At 42.6% G+C, this 5,381-nt stretch overlaps 1 long non-coding RNA gene across 1 annotated transcript; it reads left to right on the top strand.

Moving 5' to 3' along the window:
- The first annotated feature begins 1,146 nt into the window (after positions 1-1,146).
- LOC135444674 (uncharacterized) lies at positions 1,147-5,016 on the top strand. Its single transcript, XR_010439253.1, has 3 exons — positions 1,147-1,235; positions 1,606-2,041; positions 4,489-5,016. It is a non-coding gene; the product is annotated as an uncharacterized LOC135444674 (long non-coding RNA).
- The last annotated feature ends 365 nt before the right edge of the window (positions 5,017-5,381 follow it).

The following is a 5,381-nucleotide window of genomic DNA, read 5'->3' as shown; positions in this document are numbered from 1 at the left end:
AGTCATAGTAAGCTCCAAGCAATTGTTGACAAATGTTTATACAAATTACTTTCTGGACATACATATGTTTGCACTGTAGAAATTGGTCCCTAAGTATTACCTGTCAGTCAGACACGGTAATAATTTTCTGTCATGAGACTTGAACACCTCCCCCCTACCCCCAAATACACAGCTCAGCATTTGGGTGGAACTTATCCAAATTCTTGCTTCCACTTACAAAGTCAGAATGAATTGGTGGGGAGTAAATATCAGAGAAACTGTAAACTGACTAGGTAGAATTGAGAGAGAGAGAGAGAAAAGAAACAAAGGGCATCAGAGAAATTTTTCTCTGAAGATTATTACGCAGGAATGACAGTTCTGAACCAGGACAGGTACCACATTATTCAGCTGTCAGCAAGGGCTGGAGGATGCTGGGGGAGCTGTGATAGCTCCTATATGAAGGTGCTAGTCAACTTGTCAGATGCTAGAAAAGAGGAAATTGGTGGCAAGAGGAGATAATAGAAGAGGCAAGTAGAGATAAATCAGAGAGATGTTAGACTAAGGGAGAGATAACAGATGCTGCCATGGGAACTGCCAAGCAAGAGCAGAGAAGCTGGCTTGGGTCTCAGACAGACCACACACCCTGCAACTTACACATTAACATGAACAATGTATCCTGTGAAACAAAAATATATTCTAAAGAAATAACAAAATGACGGGGGGAAGAGAGAAACGGGCTATCAGGAATGCAAGAAGTATCTGGGAATATTTAATGAATTTGTCAAGACAAGAGAAAGATGTGTTGAAAGGTCTCTCTATAGTCTTGCTCATAGTATGTTAAAATTGCTTCTGCCTTTTGAGCTTAATTGCTGCCTAAGGTTACAGTGTGAGCCATGTCACTGACACCACTGCCTCTGATGGTTCTTACATCTGCAAGCTTTCCTGGTTTTTCCCAGTTTTCTCAAGTCAGGCTAATAAAATTATCACTTCCTACAACTTTGCCTCACTAGCATGCAAACCATCTGTTTCCTTTTTATTTTTTAACAATCTCTGTATAATGATTTTTGTCCCCTCAGGAACTCTGGAATATATCTATTCCATGTCCTGAGATGATGAAATGTAAGAGGAATAAGTAACAGCTGTTTTGAAAATGGTTCAAGAAATAAGAAGAAAGTGCCCAGGAGTGCAGTTTCTGGTGGCTCCAAATCAGCTCCTTCCTTCCTGAAGCAGATGCTGATGGAATTCACCTTGATCCAGTATGTGCATTGCATTGGGAGAGCAGTGTCCTGAGGCAGGGGTGAAAAGAGGCTTTGCTGGTACTCACACAGGGTGGGATCTGTGATCTGCTGCTGCAGCTCATTCCTGCAGAAATGCCACAGAAATCAGCTTGCTGCCTTCAGAGCAGCCCATAGATATGGGGCTGGTCTCCTACTGAATGTCAGCTGCTGGCTGTGGGTGAGAGCCCAAAGCAAGTCCTGCATACTCAAAGTCCCAATCCTCATAGAAACGTCCCACAGATCTCTCCTTGCCCAGCCCCAGCCTTCCCTGCAGGGGGAGCAGAAGTGGGATGTGCAAGGTGTGCCCAAGCCAAAGGTGAGTCACCTCAATGGATCTTTGTTGCTCCAGTCTTCCCCCAGGTTGGTGTGGACCTTCTGGAAATGCAGGAGTGCCAAAAATCTGACATCTGGAGCTGCAATTTCCATTTCAGCTCGACAGACACAATTAGGATCTACCAACCTGTTTACTGAAAGAGACTGCTTGTGCTTCCTTATGGGAACACAGGCTCTGAGTTTCACCTAATGAAATGGGCACAGAGCCTTTGCCAAACAAAGCCCTCCTGAGCTATGCCAGGTGGGATGTCCTGAAAGTCCTGCTCTGCAGACTTTTGCAAACTGGATCCCAAATCCACAGCCACCCAGGAGCCTGTGCCCCACTCAGGATGGCTGTGGTGTGTGCCCACCTGTTTGCTCCAGGTGGAAGAGGATGACAAATTAACACTTTGAAGTACTCAGGATGAATGTGTACCAGGAGTAGAAGAAAACTGCACTCAGATAAAATCAAGGTATGTACATAGTAGATGACAATACTCATTAGAACCCTATTCCACTTCAAATTGCTTTTCATCTCTGGCAGATCTTTGCAAATTTGCTTAATTTGTAATCTTCCATATCAACGGATCATGAGAATTATTGCTGTCAGGAGAATGTCAGTGCTGCTTAGGCAGAGCTGCATTAGGAGAAAGTGGCATTTTTTCAGCATAATTGCTTGAAGTATAAGAAATGAAGAATGGCTATCAGATTCCATTCAAAGGTTTGAGGGGGCAGAAGTGCAGAGAAAATGAAACTTCTAAGTATAAATATATGTTCACTGTATAATGCCCTTTGCTTATTTTTTAAGGCTGATGTGTACTTATTCTTACAATTATTTGGTGGTGACTTTTTGTATTACTCCAGACTCCATTTCTGCTCTTTGGACAGTCACAAATTTCTAGCTGTACCCCCTGACAGCTGCTAAGATGATGTAACAGATGCTGATAGGATGTGATTATTTTTAGTAATTTATGGCTCATAGTGCTCAAGGAATAAGCTGATCTGAACCAGTGTTTTGGCTAACACAAATGCCAGATAATAGAGCTATCCAGACTCCTCTGCACATGAGGCTTTTAACCTTATACTTTGGAATAAATCACAACAGCTCTGCCCAGCAAAGACAAACATTTGAATTTGGTTGCCACTTCTTAAAGTATTATTGAAAAATTTTACAATTTCAAATAGGACAATCATCAGAAGAATTCTTTTGTCTATTTGTGTGATGATCAAGAAACATTAATGTTTCTTGTCCTCCTGCATCCATCTCTGGAGGAACCTTTTCCTCCACACAGGTGCACTTCTGCCATTGCACAGATGAAAAAGCTCAGACTCAGGCTGCTTGACTTCCAAAACACTTCTTGCCAAAACTAAACAGATACCACAGCTATTGTCAATCTGCTTCGCTGTATTCACAAGACCCCTGTTTCTGTCCAAATGAGCATGCAAAGGAAACAAAACATTTTAAGAGAACAGTATCATAAACCCCCAGAGGGGTGCAGGTTATTAATTATCAAGGCAATATCAGCACAATGTGAGTGTTTTGCTGTTTTATACTGGAAATCACAAAAAATGGCCATTCCCTTTGGAAGTACCCAGTTGTTCTCTTCAATGCCTTGTTTGCCTCTGGCAGCCTGAGCTGCCCCTGTCTGTCTCTGTGAGCTGGGCAGAGTCACTGGAACCCCTGGGGTGACAGTGCAAGTGCCCCAGACACACCAATTCCAAAGGGAAAACTCCTCATGGGTCACCACAGGTTGTCAGAGGCTGTAAAAACATCCAGGGGTGTGCAGAAGAAGGCTACAGGGTCTTTTGCAAGTTATTGCTTCAGGGTGTTTTTTTCCTTTTCTGCAGAACCACAAACAGTTCAGCAGGGTTTGTAAGTCCTTGGGCAGGGCACCCCCAGCCTCGTGACAAGAGCTGCCCCTGGATTTGCAGTTTTGTGTCTGGGGCACAATTCCTCAGCTCATGGATCAGTGGCACAGACAGCACTTGCCCAAAGACAGGGAGATGCACCAGAGAGCCCATGCAGCCTTTCTCTTGCTAACAAATTTCAGAATTTTCTGGTTTACTGTGACCTGTGCATTATTCCATAACATCCCAGACCATGCAGCAATCCCTGCACACTTCAGGTGTTAGGCTGAAGCCCAGCTTCCAGTTTTCATCTGCAGACTGCAGTGCATCTTTGAGCTATTACAAATGTGTACCTAATGTTTATTTGAAGCATAATTTTGTGTTTTCTTTCCAACCAAACTCTGCTCCAGATGCTCTTGCTTCTGTACCAAACCTTTTCACCTCTCCATTTGGCTCTGTTTGTGCCTGGACTACAGCACAAAAATTCGAAATTGAATGTGGATGTTTGTGCTCTTCTTTCACCTTCACAGCTCACTACAAACTCAGACAGTGCCTGTGGCTTTTCAGTGTTTTCTGAACCACTAATTTCCCATGCATGTAGCAAGAGCTATAGCACTGAGGTAGCTTTCAAACAGCAAGAAACTGAAAATATCTTTTTTCCTGACTGTAACTTTCAAAATAAAATTTCTATTAATTATTTAGAGGGGGAAAGAACACAAGTAGGAGCTTCAGCTTTTTCACAGGCTGTCTTTATATAAAGGTTAAAAGTACAGTTTCAGGCTGTGCCCCTGATTTTGTAAGTAGGCAGTGCAGGATTTCACCCCTGCCCAGGCTGCTGGCACAGGCAGTCTCAGTGCCATGGTGACTGAAGCCCATGCTGACAACATTTTGCATTCATACATGTGTGTGCTTTTCTGCTTGCTCCACAAAACAGCATATCCCTAGTCTTGGAGCATGTTGTGTTTTGGGTTTTAAATTACATTACAATATTTTAATTATAATATTATATTAAAGTTTTGCAGTTGTGTGTGCATGTTCTGGTTTTGAGTTTGTTTTTTTTTTCCTTTCCCAGTAATAGCAGTACAGAGAGAGCAGAAAACATTTCTGTCATGTTGTGACCTGTCGGGAGAAATGCATGATGAGTCCTGCCCAGCACTGGCTGATGTGAGAGGAGCAGTGTGAGTCACGGAGGGCACAGTGCCTGAGATGCCCCAGGCAGATGAACTGCAGCAACTTCTGAAGGGAGCCCTGCTCTCCCCTCCAGGACACTGCTGGAAACCATCATCTCCAGCATGAGATGGCTCTGGAAACCCTGTTCCATAAGGAGGTCTTCAGCTTTTCCGTAGGTCTAGTGTCCTGAATCAAGCTGAAAAGAAGAAACTTCCATTAAAAAACAAAATAAAAACAAAAGCAAAAACCAAACCAAACAAAACAACAAAAAAACCCAAGGAATTTGTGTGTACTTTCCTCACTTTGAAGCATTATGTTTTTATTTACATTACTTTTTTTATTTTAATGATTTGCAAAGTGTTTCATATTTCAAAATTTGCTTTGAACACCCCATGCAAAACAATTCCTGTAGGAAATGTCAAGCTGAAATGTTTTTACATAAACCGAAGTTACAAAATAGCTTCCTGACAATAAATCTTTTAAAAATCACCCCTCTTATCAGAAGCCTCCCTTCAGCTGAACTGGCATTTTTGACACAAAATGTCAAAATTCTTGACAGCCCTGCACTAGAAGTTGGGGGTTATAAATCAGGACTGGAAAGGAAAAATCCACAGAAATTCATCCTAGATACAGAACTCCTTAATCCTTATCTATTCCTTTTGATGCTCAAGATCTGTGAGGTTTGTCTTTGCCCATCAGTGCCCTTGGATGCCTGTGAGATGCTCTCAGAGTGGCATTTACCTGGTCCTTGAGGCATATTTGTCTCACTGCTCATCAACACTCCTTTGGGGAGAA

The sequence above is a fragment of the Zonotrichia leucophrys genome, chromosome 1 (assembly GCF_028769735.1).
Source record: "Zonotrichia leucophrys gambelii isolate GWCS_2022_RI chromosome 1, RI_Zleu_2.0, whole genome shotgun sequence".
In the NCBI taxonomy this organism is placed as follows: Eukaryota; Metazoa; Chordata; class Aves; order Passeriformes; family Passerellidae; genus Zonotrichia; species Zonotrichia leucophrys.
Note: the sequence above shows the minus strand (reverse complement) of the source record. Positions and strands in the feature narration are given on the sequence as shown.